This window comes from Leptonychotes weddellii, chromosome 1 (genome assembly GCF_054177405.1).
Source record: "Leptonychotes weddellii isolate Sample4059 chromosome 1, ASM5417740v2, whole genome shotgun sequence".
NCBI classification, from domain to species: Eukaryota; Metazoa; Chordata; class Mammalia; order Carnivora; family Phocidae; genus Leptonychotes; species Leptonychotes weddellii.
The window spans coordinates 18,914,410-18,930,398 of NC_138369.1; the positions used below are offsets into that span (position 1 = coordinate 18,914,410).

A 15,989-nucleotide genomic window follows, 5' to 3' on the forward strand; every position below is an offset into this window, starting at 1 on the left:
TGGGCCCTTTCCTGGCAGAAGTGATGGTGTGTGACCTCCGAGGCTTGGTCCCTACTGTGGTGTCCTGGATCTCTTGCTCTGGGAGAGCCAGCCTCCATGCCATGCGGGGCCCGAGTAGAGGGGAGCTAAAGCCCCTGGCTGACAGCCAACATGGACTTGCTAGCCAGGTGCGTGAGCCACTTTGAAAGTGGAGCCTCTGACCTTGTGTAGCTTTTGAGCGAGGGCACCCCCGGCTGAGATCTGATGGCACCTACTTGGGAGACCCCACATGAGAACTGCTCAGCTGAGCCCTTCCCCTGTTCCTGACCCACAGAAATCACAAGACATAAGAAATTATCATTACTGTTTTAATCCTGTAGGTTTTGGGGTGACTTGTTATACAGCCAGAGATAACTTCTATGCTCACAAAGGTCTCTGAGTGCTTTGCAAGGCCCTGGTGCTGGGGTGATTTCTTCTTTCAGTGAGGGATGATGGATGTGTTGAACAAAGCTGGTGATTTAGGTGGGAACAGAAAGAAGAAAGGAGAAATTCTCTGTGCAAAGGCTCTTGTCAGTTAGCAACTTGCTAGTAATCATTACATTCAGAAGTTTTCTGAGGAGGGGGAGAAGCAACAAATAATTTTAAAAGGAGCTGCACTGTTTTAGGAGGAAATTGCCACCAGGGTGGGAAGCACAGCAGCTCCAGGATGCTGGAAGCACCAGAGAGTGTCCCTTGTGCTGTTTTTGTCTGTAATCTCTGCTGTAAATCTCTGGTTTCCCCAGTAGGGCTACTTAGAGCTTTGTGATTCTCTTGCAGGAGCTAGGATGGGATTAGGAGCCCCCTAGCTTGCAATTTCTGTGGGCTTTTATTTGGCGTCTCTAGGGGCTGTGTTTTCCAGTGGCAGCTCTGAGATCATCACCCCGGGTGCAGGAGGAAGATCCCATACTTGTTAATTTAGCTCCCTTTGTGAGCTATTTTATTTCAGAGGTATTCTGTGGAAATTTTGTTCCAGACCAACTTGAACATGTTTTCAGCATTGATTCTGTCTTTGAACAATATACGGAGTCCACCATTTGCCAGGAAAGAGGGAGCTCATCTGAGCTTTCAGAACAGTGTGTGGGGGCCTCTCTGCATCCAGCCCTTTCTAGGCAGAATCATGTGATAGAGCTTCTTTCCAGGATAAACCAACTTTTCCTTTTTGCATAAAATCTAATTTCTTGAATAACAGGAGTGTGGCAGCTGTATTGGCTTCTTGGAATCAGATGGCCATGCTGTTTTCCAGAGTTGGTGGTTTTTCCCTCATTTTTTTGAAGGTTTGATTGAGGTCCCACCTGCTGTGCTTGCTTCTGTGTCCTTTGAGGTAGTGGAGAGGGGGTGTTTCCTCTTGTGGAAATGTTTTTCATGTGCTAAACCAGCAAAAACTTCTGGAATTTGTGCTGCTTGAAGCTTCGGTCAGATTGCTCATTTGCATAAATGTGAAAGAAATCGGACTTCTGGCTCCTCCCCCTGTGATGGTCATTAGTGATGTTCACAAATATTTCATGTGTCCCTCCTCAGGGTGCACGATGAATCGCTCTTCCCATGCCATTGACGTTAAGTGTGGCTATGTAACTTGCTTTTGGCCAGTGGAATATGAGTGGAGATGATGCGTGTTACTTCAGGGAGAAGCCTGTAGGAATCACATGTCTGATGAGCCAGCACAGCAACTGCAGGGTTTCAGACGGTCTTAGAGGCTCTGTCAACCTGTCCCTTTCAAATCATCCCTCTGAACCAAGTCCTCTTCATACTATCCCCATCTGCCTGTACAGGGTCCTGGCTGGTTGGGTCATCATCAAACTAGTACATGATTGCTCATGAAAATCTGAAAAATGGGGAAATAGAGAAAAAATAATCCATAATTTTATACTCAAACATCACTACTATTAAAATGTCCTTTTTTCCCCTATACTTTTTTCCTTGCCCAGTGAAGGTTTTTTTTTTTTAACTTGGGTGCAGTCATTTTGTATGTACAATCTTGTCTCCTTTCTCTTGAACATCATATCATTTTCAGGGTTATTTTTTTAAGTAAATAAGTAATCTTTAAGATTTACTTATTTATTGGGGCGCCTGGGTGGCTCAGTTGGTTAAGCGACTGCCTTCGGCTCAGGTCATGATCCTGGAGTCCTGGGATCGAGTCCCGCATCGGGCTCCCTGCTCGGCAGGGAGTCTGCTTCTCCCTCTGACCCTCCCCCCTCTCATGTGCTCTCTCTCTCTCTCTCATTCTCTCTGGCTCAAATAAATAAATAAAATCTTTAAAAAAAAAAAAAAGATTTACTTATTTATTTTAGAGAGAGGTAAGTAATCTTTAAGATTTATTTATTTATTTTAGAGAGAGAAAGAGGGGACTCAGCAGGGAGGCTGCTTGAGATTCTGTCCTTCTTCCTGTGCTGCTCCCCTGCTCAGGAGTGTGGAGTCCCTATGTAGGGCTCGATCTCACAACCCTGAGATCATGACCTGAGCTGAGATCAAGAGTCAGACTGAGATCATGACCTGAGCTGAGATCAAGAGTCAGACAGTTAACCAGCTGAGCCACCCGGGCGCCCCCATTCTCAGTGTTCTTATACACTCTTCTTAAGAGTCCCTTTTAATGACTGTGGAATAAGGGATGCAGTTTAAATAAAAAAGACTTTAAATTTCAAAGTCATAAAAATTATATTTTGCGTAGTCATAATATATCCAGTAGTAGAGGGGGAGGTAAATGAAAAAAATAAGTAAAGAAATAACACAGATTAACGCATTTCTCACACATGCCTCTCATGGATCAGGCCTGTGCTGGATATGGAGGCAAACATGACAGAATCCTCACATTCTCACGGGCCTGATGCTGATAAATAATGATTCTATTTCTGATCCTTTTGGGACTAGTTTAGATTCGTTACCCAGTGAGTTGTCTTACTTGGCTAATGGAATCTACCTGTTTTGAAAAACAACACACACAGAAATTGTCCCTTTCCCAGGGGAGGACTCAAGCATATACAATTTGGGGAGTACACTTTATGAAAAAGAATGAAGTTATGAATAGAAGCGAAATCACAGCATTTTATTTAATTTAAAAGTTAAAAATTGTCATTTGTGTAACAAACATACCACAAACATAACAAAACCCAGAAAATAACACAAAATTATTCTTATTATTTTATTTTATTTTCAATATTTTTATTGTCTTATTATTTTAATTAACTGCCTGACATGCTCCATAATCTCCTTGCAGTTTTTGGCTGAATGCACGTTGATCTGCATGCTCTTCCTATGATGATGACTTTGTAATATCATTTTCTATGGAGAGAATGGAAAGATAATTCATTTTTTTTGGCAGAGGTTCTTTACACGGGATGCCCAGTAGAATAATTTGGGAACTCATAAGAATCTCAAAGCCCAGGTTGCTCCCTGGACCAGTTGAAGTCAGAATCGCTAGGACACAGGCATTAGCCTTTGGTAAAATCATGGGTGAGAGCCATAGCTCCAGAATAGATGGTGGAAATTAGACTTTTATTATTGATGGTTTAGCAAACCCTCTTTCAGCTTCACTACTTGTGACTGGTATTGTCATGTATATTTTTAGGCCTGTTGTCAAATTTGGGAAAACCCCTATCAAATCTCTTTCATCCATGAGCTGTGAGGCTGTAGGGCATTTCAGATTTCCTGTGCAGTGGCTAATCTTAAATGTTCTTTGAATTGAAGACACTTATTCACCAGTTTGTCATTGGTGTCCTCATGTCATCCAGGCATTTTATGAGATTTATGCTATTTTTCAATGAGATCAGTATTTCATGTCAAAAGAACAAGAAATGATATGGCCTGAAGCAATGTGATTGGATGAGACCGTTTCGGCTGAAGGAAGAATGTGCGCAAAGGCCAAGTTCAGCCGGCAAGTGCAGTGTAGATAGAGGGCAGTGGGCTGGTGGGGCATCTGGGGGCCCTGAGGTTAGGCCAGGGAATCCCTGGGCACAGGTGGGAAAGTGCCACCTGCTGGCAAGTGCTGGAGGATGGACACTCTGCTTTTTAGTGAAGGGATCAATAAGCATATGAAAGACAGTACGCGGGAGTGTTAAGATTATTCCCTTCAGAGGCACTGCCAAGCTTTGTGTGAATGCCACAGTATTACTAATTACTAAGCAGTAAAGACTATCCATGGAACCTGGACATATGTATAGCCCTCTACACGGGATCTCCAACTCCACTCTAATGCCCTTCATTGCATCCCTACAAGCCCCCGGCCACACCAGTGCCCCCTGCCAAGGAAGAGAGGTGTTACAGAGGGCAAGGTGGTGGAAAGAAGACAGTGGTCTTAACCAGTTGAGGTTAAAACATCTTTTTTGTTAACTTGATAAAGACATATGCATATGAACACAGTGCTGGGTTTTTTGGGAGGGAGCCATGCCAGGGAGGGCGCCGGGAGGTTGAGTCTCTAGCTTCCCAGTGCACCCACCTGTGCTTTAGCATGTGAATTAGTGACTGAATGTCATGTGTGTGGGTTCATGAGGGAATGAAAGAGCTGCTAATGACAAAGTTTCAGCCCTAGGACCTTAAAAAACAGTTCAGACTTTTGTGTCTCTCCTTCCATTTTCATTGTATGAGAAATGATTTGCTTTTTGAGGCAGCAGCCTCACACAGTCTGCAGAATATCATGATATGAAAATCCTCATTCTTAGGCTGCCATTCTGTTTCCATTGTGTACCTTGACAAGAGGCTCCTTTAGGAACTATAGCAAAGGCTGAACCCCAAAGCCAGCCTGGTTAGGGGTTCTGAGTCTCGTTATTCCCTGACATTAAGACAGTGATGATCGCTCCTTGGGGAGTAGCCACTCTGTTTTCTTACCTTACCAGCCACAGGTGCAGAGGTTCATTGGCTCATAATCTGGGTTCACATCCATGGTCATGGCCATTTCTGAGGTGTATGGAGCCCCAGGAGTCCTGGAGGGGCTCAGATCACAGACAGCACTCTTCCCCAGCACTTGCTTGAAGACAGGCAAAGGATGGAATTTAGCCTTAATCTGAAGGCAAGGACACTGAGCTAGAGCTGTCTTCCACTCAGGGATATTTATTGTGTGCCTACTGTATGCTGGTTTTGGGGTCATGTACTGGACAGGGACATGTTTCAGTTACTATTGCTGAGTGACAACATACCGCAAAACTTCATGGTGCAAAACACCATTTTGTCATATTCATGGATCCTGGGGTAAGGAATTTCAGCACGGCAGGGTGGCTTGTTTTTTGCTGGGACCTCATCTGGGAAGACTTGAAGACTGGGGATGACTTGGTGGCTGGGGGTTGGAGTTTTCTGGAGTCAGCTTCACTCATGTGTGTGTACTGGGACTTCAGTTGGCTTCTGGGAGCCCTACATGTGGCCTGTCTGTGTGGTCCCTCTGCGTAAGATGCTGTGGACTTCCTCATAATGTGACAGCCGAGTTCCGGAAGAACAAGAAGTGAATGGCACCTTAGGACCTCATTTGAAAAGTCTTGGTTGGCATCACTTGGCTTCACTTCTGCCACATTGGTTGACTCAGTTAAGGTCTACCCACATTCAAGATGAAGGAGTGGTAAGATTTTTAAAAGAACATGTGGGATGGGAAATACTGTTGTGGCCATCTTTAGAAAATGACCCAGGTGCTGGCTTCCTAGAGCATACAACCTAGTGGGTAAGGCAGCCAGGCATTGAATTATTCAACAAATACTTCCTGAGTACCTGCTGTGTGCCAGGTTCTGTCCTAAGTGATGGGCATTCAGAGATAAAGAAGATGGGTGTACTCTCTGACAATGGAGTCTAACTGCTGATGGTAGATAAGAAATAGTTAAAATTAATATATAATGTAATGTCATGTAATGATTAAGTGAAATAAAGAAAACTAAATTGGGTAAAGGGACAGGGGACAGTGGAGGTGCTGTGTTAGATAGGGCTATTAGAGAAGGCCTTATTGATTAGGCATTTTCTAGGCTGAGGGAAGAACAAGTGCAAGGTCCAGAGGGAGAAATACTGTTGACATGTTTGAAAAATGGTCAGACGGCTGGCATAGTTGGAGCAGAATGAGCAAGGGGAAGAGTGGTTGAAAATGAAGTTGGAGAAACAGTCAAGGGTCAGATGTTGTGGGGCTGGGCTGTGGTTATGACTATGGATTTGTCATTGAGTGCAATGGGAGCTTGCAATAGTCAGCTTTTGCTGGATTATGCTGCAGTAACAACCAAATCTCAGTGACCTACGACAACAACTAATTGTGATAAATTCTGTGAAGGAAAAATTTAGGGAAGCCTTAAGGATTGGCTATCATTTCCCTTTCAAACATTTAACCAAGACCGTTATGGTTACTTACCTTCATGGGTTAACTGTGGCTCTGCTCCACATCATCTTCATCCCAAGATCCAAGCTGAGGGGGTCATCTTTCTCTGGGAGAGCTATCTTGATGGTAGAAGGAGACAACAGTGGTGGAATCTGTGATAGCTCATAAAGCTGTTGCTTTGAAGTAGACATGTCACTTCCATTCACATTTCATTGGCCACAGGAAGTCATATAGTCAAGCCTGATGTCAGTGGGATGGGAGTGACAAGATCAGTTATGAACAAACAACATGCTTTACCTAAGTCATTGGAGGCTTTGAGTGGGTAATGACATCTTGCTGTTTCAGAAGATCCCCTGGAGAAACAAATGTAGCACTGCTGTTGAAATGAGAGCCAGGTAGGATAGAGTGTAGTGTTGTAGCTCCTGGAGTGACAGGTGAGCAGAGATCTGCACAAAGAGGAGGTGTCAGTGGATCTATATAGCCCGCATGTTGGGCACGATGTCAGATGCTGCAGGAGGTGATCAGCTCCTTCCCACACAGACCACATGGTCTAGCTGGGGAAAAGACTATTGAACAGTCACTTTCAGTATACTGTGGTTGGTTCCTGGCTAAAGGTCAGCCCAGAGGGCTATGGCAGCACCCAGTGGTGTGCCTAATCCAATCAGGATGTCAGGGCAGGAGATGACCCCTTGACTGAGACTCAACATTAAGTAGGAATTAGCCAAGTGAGGAGAAGATGCTGTGGAGAGAGGAATAGGGCTAGACAGGGACCAGCATCAGCAAAGGTGAGAAAGATGGCTTTGGGTTACCTGCTCTCTGTATTAGGGGAATTAACCAAGAGCTGAGTGTCCCTTGCCCTTCCTCTTCCTTCGTCTCTCCAGGAGCCCTACATGTCTGTCTGGTAGGCATCCTGGTTCCATGTGCATTAAAGCTGCAAGTCTCAACCTTAGGAATACCTCCACACTACTGACGTGTGGAACAAACAGGGATTAACGGGATTAACACATGGAGCAAGCAGTTGGAGCTCATCCCAAGACTGGGCTTTCTACCACATTCTCCTCCTCCAGGAGATGCGATTGGAATTTTGTCATTTTGCTTTTCTTGGCTCTGCAGGTTCTGTTTGTATTTGTGTACCTGACCTTTGTCCAGTCAGCATCTAAGGCTTTGAAAGAGCTTTTTCCTCCTCTGAATTCGATTTTCAAATCCTTTAAAAGTTCAGGAAGGGAAGACGTGGTAACCTTTCAGTCCTTGCATTTCGCAATGGCCTTAGGAGGTGGGCAATTTGTGGTGAGGGGAGCTATGGCTGGGTGTATCCTCAGTCCCTCCTCATACTTCCTCTGTGTGGTGTAGACGGTGGTGCCCAGTTTACCACTTCCAGGCTCTCTGGCCTCTAACAAGTTAGTTACCCTGTCTGTGACTTAGATTCCCCTCTCAGGAACCTTGTGCAGACTCAGTGAAGTCAAGTGTGCAAAGCACTTAGCCCAGGACCATCGTAAAGGCTCAGTAAATAATACCTATCACTTCTGTTACTGCTGTGTCCACCTTTCCTAGTGGTGGAATAGGGAGAAGAAGTCAGAAAACCTGAGTTCTAGTCCCAACTCTGCCGTTTAACTAGCTGGCTGAACTAGGGCAAGGTGCTCCACTTCTCTTGAGTTGTCTCTTTCTTTTGTATCAAACAAGATGAAGGAGGGACATCAGTCTTTTTTAATGGAAACTTTAATGGCATTTGAGGAGGGACAATAATTAGTTCTCTGTTCACACTAAATGGCACTTGCTTCCCTGCACTGTTATACCCCAAAATAGCAACCCCACCACCAAATATTTCTGAATGTCCCCTGTAGTGGGTGATGGTACTGCCCCTTAAGAAGTGCTAACTAAACAAGCCCATCCTGAACTTCAGCTCTGTCTGACATCCTGTGTGGGTGGCAAAGTGAGGATCTGGTAGGGCAGTTTGATGAGGAATATGGGTGCCCTCTGCTCTTATGATTCTGAGACAGCTTCATTTCCTCTGACTTAGAAGCTTCTGGGGCCCCATAGAGGAAGGAAGGGGGTTCCAATAAATGAAAACACAAACCAGATTTTGTTCTAAGGATGCCTCTTTGTCCCCTAGTCACATTCTTGGTAATTGATACATGATGTCCTCCTGGGACAGTGGAGAGGTGACCATGTGATCACCAAAAATACATTTGACCTCTAGTGGTATAACTTGAAGTATGCAGCTCAGAAAAAGGAACTGCAGAGAGAGAGAGGTATCTTGAGTGCTCTGTTAAGAGAGGAGCTCAGGCACGAAGACCGAAGCGTAGTTTCTGAAGTCCTTCTTGCCCTGTTTGCCAAGAACCATCGAGATGGGCAGGGGCTTTGTTCAAACCCTTGAAATTTGCAGCGTGGATCCCAGTGGAGCTGGCCGTGTTTGCTTTCAGATTGTCTCCACATTTCAAACAGGAAGTCCAAGGCTGGAAATTTGACCGTGGTGAACTTTTCTTTTCCAGCTGGTGCTTTGTGGTCTTGAGGACCATTGGCAGCTTGAGTCCATCATGTCCCTTTGCCCATTTTTTCTCCTGAGGTTGACAGTCCTAAATTATAATGCTCCTTGCTGCATACCATTAATCTTAAGCAAGCAACTTACTGCAAGTTATTAGCTGCTCACCTTGAAATCCTGTGAATAGAGAAGAAAATTACCCTACTGTCCAGAGCCCTTTATTAATTGAATATGTGGCAGAAGAATACAGAGAGTGCCATTAATTTTGAGATATGGGAATTTGGTGCCCCTTTTTATTTTTATTTTATCCCTGGATGTTCATTTATTAAATTATTTAAATTTGGTAATTTGGGGGAAGGTTTTCCTTTCTTCCCTGGTACCTTTCATCACAAGCATCTCCAGCGATACCTCTCCCTCTGTGGTGCTTAATTTATAGAAGAAGAATTTTGAAGCATTTGTTGCATTTATCAGATAATTTTATGAACCTTTTGGAACATTTTTAATGAGTTTTTATGAGACTTTCTTTGACAATATTCTGAACATCTCTTTAGTGCAGAGAGATGAAGATTGCTGACTTAATTGTCTGAAAAATTCCGACATTTTTATTTACATTTGACTGATGATAGATTTTAGGTCATTTCTCCTATCGAAGATATCCTGATGAAGGTTAACGTTTGGCAGAAGATTTTTTGAGTTATTACCTGGATTACTACTTATCTAGTAAGAAAGGTTTGAGGGGGAAAGTTGTGATTCAGTCTTTGGTCTAGCGACAGTTTTCTTTCATTCCCTCTATAGAATGAGCATTTCTGCTTACACAGTACATGCTGGTTCCTGTCTTTCACTTACTTCTCTCTTACGTTGAGTTATGTCATCATCCCTTTAGTTAGTGAGACAGCTGTTTCCCCCACTAGGGGGTAAGCTCTCTGACAGTGTTTAGATATTCCCAGACCAGGCACATAGTTGGCCCACAGTCGAATGTTTTCAGTAAAGGATTGATTAAGTGCAGAGCCAACCTTTAGAATCAGAGTGTGGAAGGCAACTGATGGGCCCTTGAGCTCATCTTGTTCACCACTTTCATCTGGGGGTGGGGAATGGATGCCCAGTATAGGTAAGTTGGACAGAGCTGCCTGGTGGGAGAGTGAGGGTCTCTCACTGGAGAGGCTCATGCAGAAGCTGGAGTGGAAGCCCATTTGGTTGTGTCTGTTATAAGAAGCTTCAGGTGTTGGGGTGAGACAGTCTGGGGAGGGTGTTGGAGCAGAGGACCTTAAAGGATTCCCTTTAGATTCTGAACAATTTGCTCACATTTTGCCTAATTAGAGGATGAGTACTGGGTTTGTAGATTCTTCTTGGCTTTCACTTTCTTCCTCTGTCTGGCAGCCTTTTCTTTGTCTTCCTTTTTTTTTTTTTAACCAGGACCCTCTTCTTCAATCCACCCTCTTCTCATTTTACTCTAATCCCTTTCATTCACTTCTTTTTAAATTTTTTAGGTACATTTCTCTTTCTCTCTTTTCCTATATTTTGCTTGTTAGTGAGCCCTTCAACAGAGGAAATGTGAGACTGTTCGATTTGACTCCCAGTGATTGAAGGAATAGGTCTTGAGAAGGGGAAGAATTAAAGCAAGTGGTGAAAATGAGGTCAATGGGAGCCTCCTGCACAGAATCTAGGACATGTAAGTTCTCCATAAAGGCTTGTGGAATGAATGAGTTTGTAACTTTTATTCACTTCTGTTGACATTATTTCACATTTGCATAATGGTGAGTACATTTTGTTTTGTTATTTCATGCAAAAATATCCTTTGAGGGGGCGCCTGGGTGGCTCAGTCGTTAAGCGTCTGCCTTCGGCTCAGGTCATGATCCCGGGGTCCTGGGATCGAGCCCTGCGTCGGGCTCTCCGCTCGGCGGGAAGCCTGCTTCTCCCTCTCCCACTCCCCCTGCTTGTGTTCCCTCTCTCGCTGTGTCTCTCTCTGTCAAATAAATAAATAAAATCTTAAAAAAAAAATCCTTTGAATTTTCTTCCTGATTGGGGTACTTATCTTATAAAATGAGAAGATCAGTGAATAATCTAGAGGTGATGTTGAACAGGTTAGGGTGTTTTGCGGTGGAAGTTGTTTGCAGCTTTAAGTGGAGAGCCCAGATTTGGAATGCAAGGATGCTTACCTCCCACAGTGCTGTGGGTGCTGAGAAGCCACTTTATGAAGGCTGGCTTAATCCTATTTACAATCAAAATGAAATTCCAGACATATCTGCCAAGGTCTGCAGCCTTCTCAGCCTTCCTGCCCATGTTACTGAGGCTGGCCCAGGAGCACGTGGCCAAGGCCATACTTCTAGAGCATGATGTTGACTCTTTGAGTTTGCTTATGCAAATGAATTCACGAATTGATGCAAATGAGAAATGAAGGAAAGGCCCCTTCTGGTGGCCTGGGCCAGCACTCTATAGAGTCCAGAGGCTCAGCAGAGCAGACTTTGGGGGCCTTACCTACTTTAATGTTCAGTGTCAGGAAGTCTGCTGTTATAAGCACTGCTTCCCCAGTGCTTGATTCTGAATAGTCACTGCCTTGCCAGGACGTTCTTCTGTGCATTGGCCTGAAATTCCCTCTCAGTTTTGGTATCTATTGTGTCATGTCCAAGACTTAGATTGAAACAGACATTTCAGGACCATCAGGAATATGATCAGGAATATGCTTCAAAACCGGCAGAGGGGAAGTTGCCTATTATAGGAGATTGGTCGTAAGCTGTTAGTGTGTTGTGGGAAGAGAGCCCCTAAGTGTCACTGGTCTTCAAAACAAAACTGAAAAGCTAAAAAACAAAACAAACAAAACCGCAGTTCTTCAAATTTCAGCAGAAGTATCAAGGCTGAAAAATCATCAGTGTCTGATCCTAGACCTATAAAGAGAATAGCAGCCTGTGTGAGGGGGTGGGGGTGCTCTCTGGGGGCAAGGCCCTGGATGTGCCCAGCTCAAATAAAGCAGGTTTATTTTTAGGATATAGAGCTTTTTTCTAGACTCTAAAGACTGAAAGTTATGCCTCATGGTCTGTGAACAGGGATCAGGATCCAAGTTACATTTTGCTCAGTGGGTTGTGGTCTCTCATTTCTGGTTATTTTTCATGCATTTATTTTACAGTTTATTACTGTACTTTTACTGTGTAGTGGACACATGCCCTCAAGGAGCTTACAGTCTATTGGAAGAAACAGAAAATAAATAAATAAAGTTTTAAAATTAAACTGTGGCAAATGCAATAAAGGAAATAGGGAATAGTGATAGAGAATGTGTGTGTGTGTGTGTGTGGTGATGGTGTGTTGTGGGGAGATGCATTTCTTATATAAGGTGGTGAAGGAAGACCTCTTTCTGAGGAGGGAACAATTTGGCCAAGATTGGAAGGATGAGAATGAGCTATCCAGGTAAAAAGTAGGAAGAGAAGGTGGTCTGGGCATAGCCATAGGTTTTGCTAGAGACCCAATGAGAAGGGAACCTGAACAATCTGCCCTTCACATAGAGGTTTTTACATTTTACCCATTAGGGACAGAAGTTTTCTGATTCCTAATACAAAATAGATTGTGAATAAAATTCAAATCACAATTAAAAATTAAACAACATGATAAACAACATGGTAAAAATATTCCTTATTCAGATAAGTCTTAATGACCTAATTTGGGGGCACTCTGAGGTGCAGTTTGGAATTTCAGAATATCGCTGTTGTGGACTTCTTCTGTATTTGATTTTTTTGCTCTGAGAGAGTCAAGAAATGTCCCTCCCTTCCCTCTTCATTGATGTTCACCAATATTGCCCAAGGGCAGATCAGTGAGTAAACCTTTCTCATATTGGAATCAATTTTGTTCAGTAAAAACTTTTTATGTGAAGTCTGGCAAGTGTACATTTTAAAGCTTCTATTCTACTTAAGAAACCAAATTTTTGTCAAACTTGAACTCAGCTGGAAAGATGAGTAGATTTTATAATTTTTGCTATACCAATAGATTTTAGTCTTTCCGTAGGCTTTAATTTAAAATTAAATTTAAAAAAGGATAGATGGAGTAATTTTATGAAAACCTTGGACAAAGTAATCAGAGACTCTGTGTTCTGATGGAAAGACTTTGGACAGGTGATCTGACAGACAGTGTGGCTGCGGGGAGAGAGAAGGTGTGTGGACCAGAAACTCTTAAAGGACCTTACAGTCTGGAGCTTTGAGGATTCTCTGTTTTAGGCATATTTGTAGAACTGTTTTAGGAGTCTTTTGTTTACTTCTTAAAGATGATAGCCATTTCTTAGGAATAGCTAAATGTTGACTGAAGTTACTGGTTGAGGGCTTTTATGAAGTCTGGAACTGTCTCTTACAAAAGGGTAACTTCCACTTGGTTTTCTGAGCTTCTCTTGTGTCTGTGGTTTCTTAAAAATAGCCAGCCTAAAATAATTAATATGCTAAGTAGGCATATTTTGGGGTGGCAAAATTTGCTCCCCAACACCCACATTCTAGATGTGAAATGTCTTATGTCCAAAACTCTTGAAGAAATGATCATCTAAAATGAAGTTTAATTAAAGAAACTCAGATGTCTCTTGGCACTTAGAAGCACAGATGATTAGGTAAGGTGGACTCACCAACAGCTTGAAGGCTTAACACTTGCAGGCTGCCAGCCAGAGTTTGAGGAGCACAGCTACACTTCAGAATGTTTAGCCAGCATGGTCAAGGACTGTTGGCTGTAGAAGAAAAGCATGTTGCTTCCATGAGTCTTTCCATTAAAATCTGAATGATTCTAGGCTGAAGTCCTTGCTTGTGTCTCTCCCTATGCATCTGTCTGTCTGTTCTTCCTTCTCTCTTTCTGTCCATCTCCCTCTCCTGTTCTTCCCTGTGTGCGGGTCTAACACTCATTTCTGTTTGTTGTTGGGTGTTTTTCCTTCCTCATCTAGAGTCCAGAGAGCCTCTTTCCTCCTATCCCATATCCTCTAAGTAGTCAGTCAATGAGAAGGCCCCCTCTTGCTTCCACAAATGACCCGTCTTTGGAGAAAGCGCCACTGGTCCATCAAGCATTCCCACTGCCCCCATGCCTGCACAGCAAGGTGATCCAGCAGTTCTGCTCCCAATGCCTCTCTTCAGGCATTCTCTGCCTCCACACTTCCCTTCCAGATGTAGTGATGCTCTTTACCCTCCCTGGGCTGCCAATGTAAATCCATGTTGAAAGGTGTTCATTTGATTTGGCAGAAGACATGTTATTCATATCGGGCCCTTACACTTGCTTTCTGTAGAGCCTTTGACATGTTGTCTTTGGCAAGCCCTGGTCCTACGCACAGCAACACTTGGATATGGCAATGGCATGGGATTTTCCTCTTTGGACTTTGAATGTTGACCTCCTCTCCATACTTGGTGTAATAATGGGTGGTCTCACTGTTGGTATGGCCCTTTAACTGTTGGTTAAGGGAATATGGCCAAAGCTTTTGGCATTTAACTGCAGGCTTAGTACCTAATGGTGAGTATGTAGGTGGAGAAAGTGGCTACAAACTCTATATATTTTGCACATGAAAACCTCACTTCTAGAGTAAAAGTATGTACATTAGGTTGAAACTTGAAATTCCCAATATTTGACTATTTTTGACCTATAAAAATGGTAATTTCATATGGCTCAACCTAGTAGTATTGAATGAATAAGGGGGAATGAGCCTTGTTGAAAAAGATTCTCTGTTTTCTGTTTCATTAATCGGTTTACTCAAGACACGCCCATGTAGCACATTTCTCATTCTAAGCATTTTGGTAGGTGTTTGGGTTACAAAAAGAAATTGATCTGCTCCCTGCCCTCTGTCCAGGAAGGCCACACTCAACTAACTCTCATCCAGGTGTCAGGGGTTCTGAGGAAAGTCTCTCAGTGTCTGAGGGCACAGTGGGGTGACTGTCTCGGTTTGCTGCTGACTGTTAAAACTTGAAAGTCCCGGAGAAACGGATCAGATTACTGTAGGGCATGAGGGTGGGGTTGTGAAATAGCAGTTACAGTTATGTGCAAAAAAAGGGACAACTCTGTGGCTGAAGAAGTTTAGGACTGGAAATGAAGCCCACCCCTCCATCTAGGGAGAGTCAAGAAGCATATTAGCAAAATAAAGGCTCTGTGAAGTCTCAGCTGAGAAAGCTGTTTAATTTATTTAATCAGGATTTCTCCAACTCACTTGACTTTGGAACTTTTTTTGTATTTAACAGCCTGTGAACATCTTTGGGTTCTCCCCTCTTTGGCCTTTGGGGGAAAAATTGCATCATTCTCTGTCCTAAAGTGCACATTATTGCCTTATATTATTAGTCTTATCCATGATTTGGGCAATAATTAGTATTTAAATAGCCCATCACAAGGAAATGTAATAATAAGGCAATCTTGGGATTAAAAGGTTTTTCAGGAGGGTTGCTAATGTGCTGTGGAGGGTCCCGAGTTACCTCAAGGCTGTTTTTTCTGGCTGACACACACAGAGCCTGGCTGGCTGCTCACCTCTTTCTGCAAGTCGGTTTTTTGCACTGAAGGCTGAACCAAGTTGTTATGGAAACAGAAACGGTCTCCCCTGCCTGAGAACAGTGCCTTGCTAATAATTAGAGAACATGGCTGAGCAAACTTTAGTGGAAATGATTAATCTTTGCAAAGCACAGGTAGGCCTAAAAGATTGAACAGGTGTTTTTTGGCCTTTGCACTTTATGGCCCTAGAAAATTTTAATTTGGAAATAGCCCAGCAAGTTCAGCCTTTAAGTCTTTCCTTACTTCAAAAAGGAAAGTCACTCTTTAATATTATGGTAATTGGGTTTTAATATTAAACATTTTAAAGTCCTCTCTTAAGCCTGAAGAGTTTCTCAGAAGGTTTGCCACCTTCTTCCAGCTTGTGAAAATGCAGATTCCGACTCCTCTCGAGACCCACTCAGCCCGACTATCACCGAGGGGTCTCAGAATTCAATTCTGTAAGAAGCCCTCCAGCCGAGTTTGATGCCTGCTCACGAGAGTTAGGCTTGCTCCAGGACAGGGCAAACTTTCTCTATGAAGTAGTGAATAGTTTAGGCTTTGCAACCCTATCGTTTTAGCATGAAAGCAGCCATAAACGATGCATAAAGTAACGGGCACGGCTGTGTTTCAGTACCCTCTACGTCAGGCGGCGGCGGATTTGGCCCTTGGCTGTCATTTACTGACCCTTGCTCCAGGATCTTCCGAGGGCTGCACACTTAGTGGGACTCCTGCTTTCAAAGGTGTTTGTGCTAAAAGCCAACC

General features: G+C 43.4%; 1 protein-coding gene across 1 annotated transcript in view; it reads left to right on the plus strand.

Moving 5' to 3' along the window:
- The window catches only part of CACNA2D3 (calcium voltage-gated channel auxiliary subunit alpha2delta 3), an 807,776-nt gene that overhangs the window by 35,910 nt on the left and 755,877 nt on the right, over nt 1–15,989 (plus strand). The gene's annotated exons all lie outside the window — the stretch shown is intronic.